At 36.0% G+C, this 14,014-nt stretch overlaps 1 long non-coding RNA gene across 6 annotated transcripts in view; it reads right to left on the minus strand.

The window, feature by feature from the left end:
* The window catches only part of LOC103791509 (uncharacterized), a 520,065-nt gene that overhangs the window by 429,311 nt on the left and 76,740 nt on the right, over window positions 1–14,014 (minus strand). The window contains exons 5-7 of one of the 6 annotated variants that reach the window (XR_004740113.3): window positions 7,012–7,089; window positions 4,015–4,304; window positions 1,575–3,171 (exon numbers count right to left, since the gene is read on the minus strand). The exons of 4 other annotated variants lie outside the window; for them this stretch is intronic. This is a non-coding gene — a long non-coding RNA (uncharacterized LOC103791509). Of the gene's footprint in view, window positions 1–1,574; window positions 3,172–4,014; window positions 4,305–7,011; window positions 7,090–14,014 lie in introns of those variants that run through there. One more of the 6 variants, XR_004740114.3, reaches the window with a different exon arrangement.

Raw genomic sequence — 14,014 nt, forward strand, 5'->3', positions numbered from 1 at the left:
ATATTTGCTTGTTTTGTTTTATATTATTTTTAAAATTAAAGTGATGCTAACTTTAGCTCCTAATATATCTCTTTTGCTCCTCTTGTATGAAAAAAGTTCTACATGGTATAATTTGAGAAGCATTGAGCACTTTCAACTGAGCTTACCTTGCTTCCTGTTAACTAAGACCACAAGACTTTAGTTTAAAGGCCATGACAACCACCATTTAAAGGCAGACGTTAACTGGCAGGGTTAACATATAAAGTCATCATTATATACGATTGCTTCTAAAAGATCAGTTGTGGTTTTCTAATGGATCCACAGCAGAGTAGGAGTTAGAGAAGTTGAGTTTGAAGTGGGCAGGGAAAAGACAAGTCATGCCCCCAGACACCTCGGCCATAATAATCATCCAGTGAATATCTGTTAAAGTGAACTAACTTCAACAGAGTGCACAAGACTTTAAGGCCGGGACACAGTTAGGGTAGAATGCTTGATAGCCGAACCTCAAGGGAATGTTTTAGGCCTAGGAGAGAGGAGATGAACAGTTAGCAGAAACTGCAAAAATGGGTTACAGTTTTTGCAGTTTCTGCTAACTGTTCATCTCCTCTCTCCTAGGCCTAAAACACTTTCTGCTAACCGTTCATCAACACCCTTACCCATGTCTGAATATTTAAAAGTAAGTAAGTGTGAGGAAATAGGAGATGTTGAAGAAGTTTTTCATGCATCTAGGTAGCTTGTAAGTATAATTTTCATGTCACTTAAGTAAAGCAGAATAACAGGACTTCCTGAGTTTGTATGTTAAATAACAGGGTACAACGTGGCTATGATGGAAAACATAGCCTTTGTTTAGCAACTTGAACAATCAATAGCAAGTTTAAGACCAAGCCAATTTTGTACTTTTAAGATTTACAATATTACTTCCAAACTGGCCAGAATTTGAATTCAAATCTATAATAAGGTCCTTGTGTCAGAATGTATCTTTAACTTCACTTTCTGGTCAGGTAATCCAAGATTATATAGATTCCAAAGTTTAATTTCATACATATAACTATTATTATTTAATTTTCCCCAACATTGTACCAATAAGTACCTGTCAGTGGATTGGCAAATTCATAATTTTTCTTAATTTGTTGTGGATTTTTTTTGTGAGGAGTATTTTTTGCTTCTCGAAAATTTTTCAATGCAGCTCTGTTTCTAAAAGCTCTGTGTCTTACTTTTTGTGGGAGAGAAGCAGTTTGTTTACACGATGCAATAAGATCTGGAGATGTGTAACATGGGAAACTGAGTGATGGTTTTAATATTTCCACCAGCAGTTTTCAGAGGGTAGGATAGTGCTACTGTGTTTAATCAGAGGAACTTATCAAAGTGGCTCAGGATACAAATGCAGAGATGTTGCACATGAGGCACTGCTGCCTATTGGTATCCAGGATATCCCAGAGTTCAAAGGGAAGGTCCAGCAGAAGAGCTTCCCAGGAGAACCAGGGACTTCGGAAGAATATCTCAATTATTCCTACCCCCTACTTCAGTGACTGATCGTATTTCCTTGATTCAAGACATCAGTTTTCACAATTATGAATTACGAAGTCAGGAAGCAATTTTAATCAAGGTATACTTTTAATACATCAATATTTCTTTTTTTCCCTTTTGAAAACTTACTATTTAATCAATGGTGATTCTTAAACAAAAATTAAGAAAATGAGCAATGTATTTCAATTGAAAATAGAAGGCCGAACCTAGTAACATTAAACCTTCTTTTTTTTACTGGTCCTTAATGTGGATCAGTCTCTACCCTAATATTGTAAAACTTTATCAAAGGGGGAAATATAGGGAAAAAAAGCTGCATTACGATACAGTAATTTTAGCTATTAGACATATTAGACACTAAATATATGTTTAAAAGCATGTGGAATGCTTCTCCAGACTAAATTTAGTATCCTTGTTGGGGAGAGAATTTACTTATTATTTATAAGATCACTGTGTGTGTGTGTGTGTGTGTCTGTCAGTGTGGTTTCTAAGTAATTCAAAACACATTAGAGACCTTAAGTCCATATCTACAATATAACAATTACTCTTTTCATGAAAGATAAATGATTATATGTGGTTAAGAGTGATGATAGCAACAGGATTTTTGTTCATCGAAAATTTGTAATTTGACCTGCTTTGAAACATTAAGGAGAGGTTTCTGATCTAAACTTTTAAAACTCATGAATCCATCAGATGTTCCTAATTAGGACTGTAATTGAGTAGTTTTGCAATAGAAGAATACAAAGATTTTCTGGAACATCTGGCTCATTTTACAGACAGGAAAAATGATGTCCAAAGAAGAGAGTCATTTACTTTGCCCATAGTTGTCTAATCAGTGATAGAACCATGAGTAGATCCCAGTACTTCTGTTTCCTTTTTTTTTTTTTTTTTTTGCCAATCAGTTTGAGCTAATCAGGTTGCTCAGGTTAGCCTTGAACTGATGACCTCGCCTTCGCGAGCGCCATGAGCTCCGGCGGGAGCCACTTTGGACCCCAGTACTTCTGTTTTCTAATACAATGCTTTTCAGAAGAGGATAAAAGACTATCTCCCTCCCAAAACATGATAGAATACAGTGGTTCTTGGCAGATTTGCCAGAACCTACAAATTGAGCTCAGGTCTCGGAGGAGTTTTAAGAAAGGAGAGCTCAATTCTACAGTATTTCAAATTGTTCTCTGCACTCCTCTGGCCACTGTGCATAGCTAAAATGTCTATATGGTCTTTGTAGCAGATCTAAAAACACTGACATTAAAAAATTATACTCTACGCAGTCAAGGAAGTTTTAATAACTTAGAATCATATGTGTCATTCTAAGAATTGTAAGAGTCCTATGCAATAATTTTATTTCATTCTCTAAGTTTAGTGAGTAGGGAAGATGATGTTTAAGAAAGTAAAATGGCCTGTCACATGCTGATGAGTGCAGGGTCAGGATTAGAACACCAATGTTCCAACTCTCAGTCCACTGCTCTTTCATAACATTGCACAGCTACATTACGAATTATGTCCAAAAAATGGAAAGATGCAAAGATTACACAAACTAACACAGCTTTCTTATGAGAGATTTTTCAGGCAACATGATGACATAGGTGATCCTTTTCTTCAGGGCTAATTCTCTCTCATCTCACCCCGTCAATGGTCAATGTCCTCCCTCATGGCCTTGCCCTTCTTGCCCTACAAAAAAAAAAAGTGCTCCTTGATTTACAATGAGGTTGCACCCTGTAAATTCATAGTAAGTTGAAAATATCCTAAGTTGAAAATGCATTTAATACATGTAACCTACCATAGCTTAGCCTCACCTACCTTAAACATACTCAGAACACTTTCATTATCCTACACTTGGCCAAAATCACCTAATGCAAAGCCTATTTTATAATTAAATGTCAAATAGGTCATATAAGAGAGTATTGTACTGCATATTGCTAGCCTGGGAAAGATCAAAATTCAAAATTCTAAGTATTGTCACTACTAAATGCACATTGCTTTTGCACCATGGTAAAGTCTAAAACTTCTAAGCTGAACCATCCGAGATCGGGGACCATCTGTATGATCTTGGGAAGGCTTTTACAAGCTATCTCATTTTTATTCTTCATAGCAACCCTATTAGATAGTCATTAGTATTACTATAATAAATTTAGGAATGTAAAAGTGAAAGGTGCCTAAAGATTGAATTACTTCATTATAGGTAAACAGTTTGTAAATGGCAAGCACAGGTTCAATCCCACAACTGTCATAATTCAAGCACCTTTCTTTTTTTTTTTTTTTTTTTTTTTTTTAATTTTTTATTGGATTATAGGTTTGGGGGTACATGAGCAGAGCATGCAAGACAGTTGCGTAGGTACACACATGGCAGTGTGCTTTGCTTTTCTTCTCCCCTTCACCCACATTTGGCATTTCTCCCCAGGCTATCCCTCCCCACCTCCCCCTCCCACTGGCCCTCCCCTTTTCCCCCCAATAGACCCCAGTGTTTAGTACTCCCCTTTCTGTGTCCATGTGTTCTCATTTTTCATCACCCACCTATGAGTGAGAATATGCGGTGTTTCATTTTCTGTTCTTGTGTCAGTTTGCTGAGGATGATGTTTTCCAGATTCATCCATGTCCCTACAAACGACACGAACTCATCATTTCTGATTGCTGCATAATATTCCATGGTGTATATGTGCCACATTTTTCCAATCCAGTCTATTATCAATGGGCATTTGGGTTGATTCCAGGTCTTTGCTATTGTAAACAGTCAAGCACCTTTCTTTAAAGAGTGCTAATTCAGCATAGCATCTAAATAACTGTATGTGTATCATGAATGTGGTCTGTAGGAACATAAAAAAAGAAAGCTAATTAGAAGGGAAAGACAGAGAAAAGGAAGAAGGGAAGGAGAAACGTAGGGAGGGAGGGAGAGAGGGAAGGGAGAATTTCTTTTAGGAAAAAAGTTTAAAACAGTAGAAGATTATACGTAAGCAATATCTACCATATAACCATACAACATACAAGGTAGAGCAAAGATTAAGTAAAAAGGACATTTACATAACAAATGAATCTCTTTTATCTCCGTGTATGCATAACTGTCTTTACACTTACATATTTAATTTAAAGATAATAAATGTTTGACTTAGGATATTTTCAACTTACCGTGGGTTTATGGGATGTAACCTAATTGTAAATCAAGGCGCATCTGTATTTTTGTAGGGCAAGAAGGGTAAGGCCATGGGGAAGACACTGACCATTGATGGGGGTGAGGAGAGAGAATTAAACAGCCCAGAGGACAAGTATCACCTAAGACTGTAAGGAACAAACCAGAGGTTCTTTTTAATTAATTCTAAATTTCTAATAAAATCAAGAAGTTTCTGCTACTGCTCAAAATAAAAATATTCTACTGTAGCCTAATTTCCCTTTTCAATACACACCATAAACACATAAAAGAAACCAAAAACATCATTTTTTTTTTATGGCATTAATCCTATTTCAAAAAGGAAAGAAGATAAAAGGTAAAACTACTTCTCAGCATTCCCAAACAAGTTTGCTTTCAGATTTTGCATATTCAGGCAACTGTTGGCTGTTTTACTGGTTTGAATAACCCAACCAGGTACAAGAAGTTCTAACTTCTATGTTAGAATCCACATCTGCTTATGCTAGAATGAAAACCCATCTGAGAATCAATGAAGCACATGGAGAGGGTCTAATTAAATCCCTATGCCATTTCCTTTAAAACTGTCAAATTGAAATTGTAATCGTGTATTCATTCACCCCCAATGGTGAAGTGGTAATTTTAGAAGTGGGAATATTTAAGCAATAAGACACAACAGGGTGTGTTTTGCTAGGATATCAACAAGACTGGATAGTTCTTAGGTAAGCAGCCAATAGTCTGAAAACAAAACCTTTCCTAAATAATAGATAAATCACAAGACCCTTCTGTAAGTGTAAAACCATGCTGATGAAAAGATGGAGTTCTGTATTTGGAATGAGTATTTGCAATAGATGTAGTTCTTAAATTATGCCACAAAATTACCCTGAATACTCCATGAAAATAATACAAACCATTAGTACATTAAATCAAAGTGATGGTATGTTCAACAAATCAAAAGTCAAACTTCCAAGATTTGGCTTTCAAAGTCACCACAAAATTCCTAAAAACTTGTTATATCTGCAATCCTTTGACATTTGCTTAATTTTGCTCTTGCCTTAAATGTTTCCCAATTAAACATAATTTAAAAAGTGTGAGAGGAATATATGGACTGGTATTAGTCTGTTCTCACAGTGCTAATAAAGACATATTCAAGACTGGGTAATTTATAAAGGAAAGAGGTTTAGCGTATTCACAGTTCTACATGGCTAGGAGGCCTCATACTCATGGTGGAAGGCAAAGGAGAAGGAAAGCAAAGGCACATCTTACATGGCAGCAGGTAGAGGACATGTGCTGGGGAACAAAACCAACAGATCATGAGACTTACTCATTATCACTGGAACAGTATGGGAAAAAACTCTCCCCCAGGATTCAATTACCTCCCAAAGGGGTCCCTCCCAAGGCACGTGGGGATTATTACAATTCAAGGTGAGATTTGGATGGGAACACATGGCCAAATCATATCAGCCCTTCAATTTGATACTGGGCTACGCTTTTGCCTCATTTTAGAGGACAGCGTTACATTTAAGGATGAATCTGTTTGGAACACAAATTTATTTATTTGCTTCTAATTTATTCAAGCTAAAGGCAATGTCAAAAAAAATTTGCAGGTTAAATTTTTAAGGTTTTCCTTGATATACTTGCTGATTGGACAATTCAGCAAAGCCATGTAAAGAAGGCTAGCATGATAGCATTCTAACCACTTACACATTTTTAAAAAATCCTTCTTTTTACTCACTTCCTCCCATTATATACACTCTTATCCTTCCTTACACCCAATTTCAAACATAGACACAAAACCAGAACTCTTTATGCCAGTCCCCTCTCTACACAAAAGCCTCTTAAAAAGCTCTCCTCAGTCAAACTAGGCCATACTCCAAGGTCACTGTGTGCAAACACAGCGAACTCACAGAAAATTAGGGGAGGTTCCATTGTCCTGTCTGTCCAGGTGTTTTTGGGGAAGAATTAAGATAAGCAGTGTTGACAATAAAAACAAAATTAAAAAAACAGTATTATTTCTGTATAAAGAACTATGGAAATCTGAGTAGAAATAGCATTCACACAATGGCGAAAAATAACTTGATAATGGGAGGGCACCCTTGCTACCCTCCTCTCCCCTTTGCTTACAACCATTCAACTTTGGTGCCTGGGGATGGGAAGTAGGGAGGGAGTATTGGGAGAATGGAAGAAGTTTACTGTTTTAATCAAATAAATTCACCTTCTCTGATCCCCGTTTCATAGAATATGAAAAACACACCATCAGTATAGAGAACCATAATGCCAAGTCATACATTATATTCTCTACTTTTACATTAGCAACATATCCATATGCATAGCACAGTAACAGAGTTTAAACATAAGTCAAAGAAATATGAAACTCAAAAATGATTGCTAACCACTGGAAACCACTGGAACACCAGGAGAATCCATAAATTGCATCTCTCCACGAAAAGTCAAATCTCCAGCAACAGGAACTGTCTCAGAGAGAACACATACAAAGTTATGACAAAATTCCAACATTAAACTCTTGTAAGAAGGAGCAGGAAACGTAAATGTCACAAGACTTTTAAGTGAAGGTCAACATTTGAATTATAGGGTATTGCTCTTTGGGCTCTTATTTAACTGAGCCAATTTGTGCACTTAAAAAGAGCACATTGCTTTGAAAGAGCATATACTACTACTCTCAAGATTACTGATACATTTCTAAAATACCTGCAGAAAATAAATTACATAACTACTTCTTTTCTTTTTATGGTGACAGGGTTTCACTCTTGGTCCTCTTGTCTAGGCTGGAGTGCAGTGGCAGGATCTCAGCTCACTGTAACCTCCACGTCTTGGGTTCAAGCGATTCTCTTGCCTCATCTTCCCAAGTAGCTGAGACTACAGGCACCTGCCACCATGCCCAGCTAATTTTTGCATTTTTTGTAGAGATAACGTTTCACCATGTTGCCCAGGCTGATCTCGAATCCCTGGGTTCAAGCAATTCTCCCACCTCACCCTTTCAAAATGCTAAGATTACAGGCATCAACCACTGTCCCCAAAACTATTTATTTTCAATGCTGATTGGATAGCATATTTTCAAGCTCAAGCTAATCAAGCAGTGTTCAATACACTTCATCAGAGACTTCAAATACATGACCTAAATTAAAAGTATTATCTTACAGATTTGTTTTCATTAAAAAGTGATCAAATTTTTATTAAAATAAAAGTTGTTCCTCAAACTAATATTTGCCATATTCATTTTTTGTAAAAGACCCACATAAATAGATGTCACAAGGTATCTTTGACTTAAAACATTATAAGATATAATTTTTCATTTTTTGCTGGGTTTTTACTCTTACATGTAACATAAAACATCATAAATACAGTGAAAATGATGTGTCTGTATTAAAATAAATGTGCTGATTACTAGCAACTTATATTTAAAAGAAATAATTTTATGACATTCAGATGATTAATTCTTTCATATATATCCAAAACAAAAATGGACCATTTATAAGTACTAAATATTATATAGCACTGTAAATTATATATGATTCTACTACAGTGTAAGCAGCTTAATAATGAAAAATAATTAGCTATTTAATATGTCTTTGGTCAGATAAGAGACGTGTAGAAGACATGCAGGTTTAGGCATTTTAGGTTAGATAACACCTGACCTATTTGAGAGGGAAAATAAAATAGCAAAAACTTGTTAAAATCTCTGCTGTTGTAATTAGGGATGTGGTATCATGAAATACATATTATTTGCATTTTTCCTGCTGGTGGAAAAACACCTGCTCTTCACCATTATCTCATCTTTTCAGTGCCCAAATAGAGAACAGCAAACATTCAACAACAAATGGCTTGAGTGACACATCTCAACTAAACTTTATACACAGAGTGATGGTTTCACAGAGGAATAATGATCCAAATTACCCTAGTAATAATTTTGCGTTGGAAGTCAAAATGTTTGTAAGCTTTCTTATTTAGCGTGGTTTTTGTTACACCTATGTAGCTTTACCACAGGCGTGCTAGGATCTCTTTGGTTGGGCTGACATGGAATGTGAAGTCAACCGAAACGTTGTTAAGCTGAGGCTAAGAAAATTAAACTGGCTGTAGATCCAGCCCTCAAGAAACCAACATGTTTTGTCTAAGACAGCATCACAATCTCAGATGTAATCCCATCTGGTGTTCACGTACAGGAAATACGCAGCTGGGAAACATGAGATAGCTTATGCTTAGCAGGAAAGATTGACTGAGGGATGGCAAGAGCTATCCAAAGAGTAAGCATATAGCCTGTGGCCTGGGATTTCGTGAGGATCATAGTTGCATCAAATTAAACTGGATGACACTCAGTAAAGCACAATCAAGGGAAAGGTACAACTAGATCAAGAGATGTGGCTCCAGCTTGGATTGCTCAGGCCCAAGCCAGTCCAAGCATGAGACAGGCTCAGGATAATAAGCCTAGTGCCAATGCCCTGCACTGGTGGAGGTGTAACCCACATTAACTCACATTTCTCTTTCAGTCTTAGTTCTCTTGGCTCAGAACTGGACAGAAATGAGCCTACAAGTCAAAGGCTTTCACAATAAAAAATTAGATGAGGCTAGACAAAATGTAACTATCTTTCTGTGTTAGTTACATGTTTTTCTATTCAACAAATGCTAAGTTCTCCTCAACATACATACACACTTTCATACATACATAGTAACACACACTAACACCTTTTTGTAAATACAATACGAATGCTTAAGTGTGGACTTTTCTACAGTCCAAAGTTATTGCTGATCACCAAGTCTTCTTACAATATGAGAACTCATAATCATACTTAAAATTAGGAAAACTACATTAGGTTTATGATCTTTTACATTCAACATGTTGTTTAAAATGTTATTAAAATGGCATTCTTATTTAGAAAGTTTCAGGCTCCTACTTCATCACAGATTGTGAAAATGGGAAAAAAGTAGAGTTGTGGAATAATCAGTAAGAATACGCACATTTCCAATTCCAGTTTTCCTAATTCTAAGTTCTTTATATCCTGACTTACCAAATGTAAGCTTTGAACTTCTCCAGTTGAAATATTTCTTTTTTTTTTTTGAGACGGAGTTTCGCTCTTGTTACCCAGGCTGGAGTGCAATGGCGCGATCTCAGCTCACCGCAACCTCTGCCTCCTGGGTTCAGGCAATTCTCCTCCCTCAGCCTCCCGAGTAGCTGGGATTACAGGCATGCACCACCACGCCCAGCTAACTTTTTGTATTTTTAGTAGAGACGGGGTTTCACCATGTTGACCAGGATGGTCTTGATCTCTTGACTTCATGATCCACCCACCTCGGCCTCCCAAAGTGCTGGAAATATTTCTTAAATTCTAATATATAAAGATTTATGTACACTCTCCAGTGTTTCATTTGCTTAGAAAACAGATTGAAAACACAATGATGGTGGATTATAGGTGTCTGTGGGAAATATTGCATGCCTGACATCTGTTTTCTCTGGGGATTTAACACACTTTTGCTGTAAAGTACTAGTGTGTTCCTCATTACCTTAGATGCTACATGCTAAAAACAAGAATGTGCTTCAGTTTTCAAGGAAAAGAGAAAAAAGTCACAAATCCCAAAGTTTTTCTCTCTAAAAGGCAATAACTCATGTTTCTAAATGCCCAACTCTTTAAAGATTATATGTAGGCCTTCCATACATCTAAGTCTTTTTTGTTATTGAAGAATTTATCCAAAGTGAGAAAGAATACGCCTTTGAAAGTCAAAAACTAAAAGAAATAAGATCTGCATCTCTAAATAGTTGAAGTCACCAATTTAAGATGTTTGAGGTATCCATCCTCTGGAAAACTATCTGGCCTCCAGAAGCAGTGAATTGTTTCTGATGGACGCCCTGGGGTTTTGTCAAAAACTAACACATAAAATTCCACACTGAACACAGAATGCCACTATTCTACAGTACTCCAGCTGCCTTAGAAAAACATCTACACCTCTGTGTAATTATCCTTAATTAAAAACATATAGAATATCCAAAAACACTTTCATGAGTCTCATTCAGTATCTGTTCAACCAATACGCAAATAAAGAAAATTTTTTCCCTTAGGTTACTAAAATTAAAAAGCTACTGTAAAACATACAAGACTCTCTAAAGAAACACAGTTCAGTATGATATTATGAGGACTAAAATATATTACAAGTTTAAGATAACACATCATATGGATGTACGTGACAGAATCTTCTTTTTCCATTTAATTGTCCTATGCCTGAGATGACAATATCAAATGATCAGATGTTACTCTGTACCATGAGAACTTGATGGAGTTCTGAAATCAAACATCTCAAATAATTTCCTAAGTCAAGACAATGATAATAAACATCTCTGGAAGAGTTTAAGCCAGACCCATTAGTGAACATGAGTTGCCTCACATCAGCTGAAGAGAAAACTGTCTCCTGAAATTAAAGAGCAATTGATATCAACATTTGCTTTCTCCTGGCACCATCTTTAGTATCTTGGAATCTTGGACTCATATATCCTGATGCACTTCAATAAAACTGACTTTAAAATCCCCCACTCAGTGAATTGAAATAAATAAGTGTATTGATTGAGTAAATTGCATCCATACATTTAATTAAATGCATTTCACAATTTAATTTGGAGAATCAGAATTAATTTTGCATTTATTACAATGGCTTTTCTTATTAAAAATGAAGACACCAAGAGGGACAGAGTGAGCTAGGGATAGAGGTTAGAAAGCCTAACAAAAAGATTAATAAGTGATTTAAATGTCACCATCTCCCTGCCAAATTGTGTGCTATTTTCAGTTTGACTTGAGAACTCCATACTTCTCTGTTGGTGTTTAATTCTGAACATAAATTCTACAATTTCCTGAAAGAGATGATATGTGTGTATTTTACAGCTGAAACACCAGCAGGATTGAAAACTAAAATCTTCCGTTTGTCCAAAGGTTATGTACAGTGCATTCAGCCACAATACAAATGTAGAGTACCTAAATGAGCTTGCCAGTGACAGTCTTTAGTTTAGAATAATATAATTCAATGCCCATCTTAGCTAGATACCAAGTAACAGAGATGGCTGACACAGTCTAGCTATCGGAAGCAAGTTATTATTACCAAACACCTCTGCTGAAGATGAGATTTATTAATTTTTATGGTCTAGGCCTCTTTTGGTTTAAATTTTGTAAAGTTCGGGAAACTACAAAAAAAAACTATAAAAGTGAGAGTTTTCTAATTATTAAATAAATAAAACAACAAATTAACGAATAAACAGATGGATAACTGAATGTATAGATGGATGGATAGAGGAATCTTTCTAAGACTGCAATTTATAAAATAGTTTTTGAACAAAAGACCAAAGTGTTTGACTTTCTTCTTTATTATAGCCGGTTTGAAAATGTGCCAGTAGGTTGAAGCAGCTGAGGGAGCAATTGGGAGAATTTCTCTTTAAGAGACTATAATGACACCACTATTCATTTTCTTCGTATCATAGCTATTATCATGGAAGATAAACTGAAGAGATCCCAAAAAAGAAAAAGTTGTCATGATTCTAGGTATGAATTCTTCAGTCAAGAAGTTTACCCTCACAAGTCTTCACTTATATATATGTTTTTACAAAACTACTATTTTAAATTCCTTGGCTCCATATATGCATTACATAAGAACAAGTAACTAGATCGTGATAAGCTTGATTCTCCATACACCAGGATCATCTCCAGTCGTAAATTAAGTATCAGTGGAAGTCAAATCAGCAGAGTATAATTTATTAAGCTACTGCTGTGTTAATGCAATTTCCAAAGGTGGCTGACTTACTACCTGGGATTTGATCAGTCACTAGAAGAACCTGGTTCATTTTATTCAGAAAGGCTATTTCAAACCAAAAACTTCACAGCTGACTCTCAGAGAAAAAAAGTATCCATGAATGTAATTATGTTGGGAATCTATAAAATTCTAACTCATTCATTCACCATTCATATTGACACCTTGCTAGTGGTACAGGAAGTTGTCGGATATATAATCCTGCTGTTTTTCAAAGATGCGTATGGCAGTATCGTGGGGAGGCATATTTTGCTCAGGAATCCTTACACCATTATGACACTACCCAATATGTTATGGCAATTGTAATACTTTGTAGACCAGTGGAAAATATATCTAAAAATAACTGTGCCATTTCTGAGCAAAAGCAGAAGTAATTGATGCTTCCTAGAAAAATGATCCCACCTGGCTTTGTAGAAGAGCAGCATGAGCATTTCAGTGACAGGTAGATCCAGAACAGAGCTTTGTCCTCAATATCATTCTGATTCTCTGAAACCCTAAAGCAAGGTTCATAGAGATTCTTTAGAATGCTCCACTTGAAAGCCAGATTACACTATATAAGTGGCCTATGGAGTTCTGTATTAAAGACTCCCTGCTGCTCAGGCATCATTTTTCCCCATTATAATACATTGCTATAGATTTGACACTGGAGATATTCTATCGTTTAACTAATATGGCTCAAAAGGTTGTTATCAGGGACACCTCTAAATTGTATCCCAGCAAATAAACCTTGCTATGGAAGGATTGCTTATTTAGCAAAGACATTTTATGACATATTAGCATGAAAATGCTACTCTGTCTTTCAAGTTCATCTGTAACATTGCAGCTGAGAAGAAAAAACATTAGATGTGTTAAGAATACAAGTGACTTTGGCAGTAATTTGTAAATGCGTATTGGCGAAATTTAAGTGCACTGCTATGCCCTAACTTACACCCTGCATAACTCATAGATGTTTGCATAATATAAAAAGACAAAAAATAAAACCTTATTACTCAGCTTTTCCATTTAACTCAGAGGAAATTGGTAATCAACCACTAAATGTTCATCCCCTGCTATATGTGGCCTGCAAAGCAGGTGAATGAAGCAATTCAAAGGCAGCATCCAGAGGAGAGTGAAGCATTGGCTGCATGGGAAGAATGTTTGAAGGGATTATTTTTTACCCTTCCTCTGAAACCAACCAACAGTGAACATAACGGCGAACACTAAAGCTGACAGGAGAATGAAACCTATTTACCAAGTGTTTTTATATCTTCTTCACCTCAGTTGAGTGTCCTTGCTTGTTGGATGCTGCAAAACATGTTAATAGCTTAGGTTTTAGTATCAGAGAAGCCAGAATTCAACGTTTATCTTAACATTATGTACTATGAGATCTTAGGCAAGTGGTTTTACCTGAGACTCAATTTCCTCATATTTTAATTTTGTAAATTACTTGTCTTTGTTTTTAATTATCATAGGTATGTAGTAGTTATATATTTATGGGGTACATGTGACGTCCTGACACAGGCATACAGTGTGTAATCATCAAACAGGGTAAATGGGGTATCTGTCACCTTAAGCATTTATCATTTCCTTGTGTTAGGAACATTCTAATCCTACTCT

Source organism: Callithrix jacchus, chromosome 2, assembly GCF_049354715.1.
Source record: "Callithrix jacchus isolate 240 chromosome 2, calJac240_pri, whole genome shotgun sequence".
NCBI lineage: Eukaryota > Metazoa > Chordata > Mammalia > Primates > Cebidae > Callithrix > Callithrix jacchus.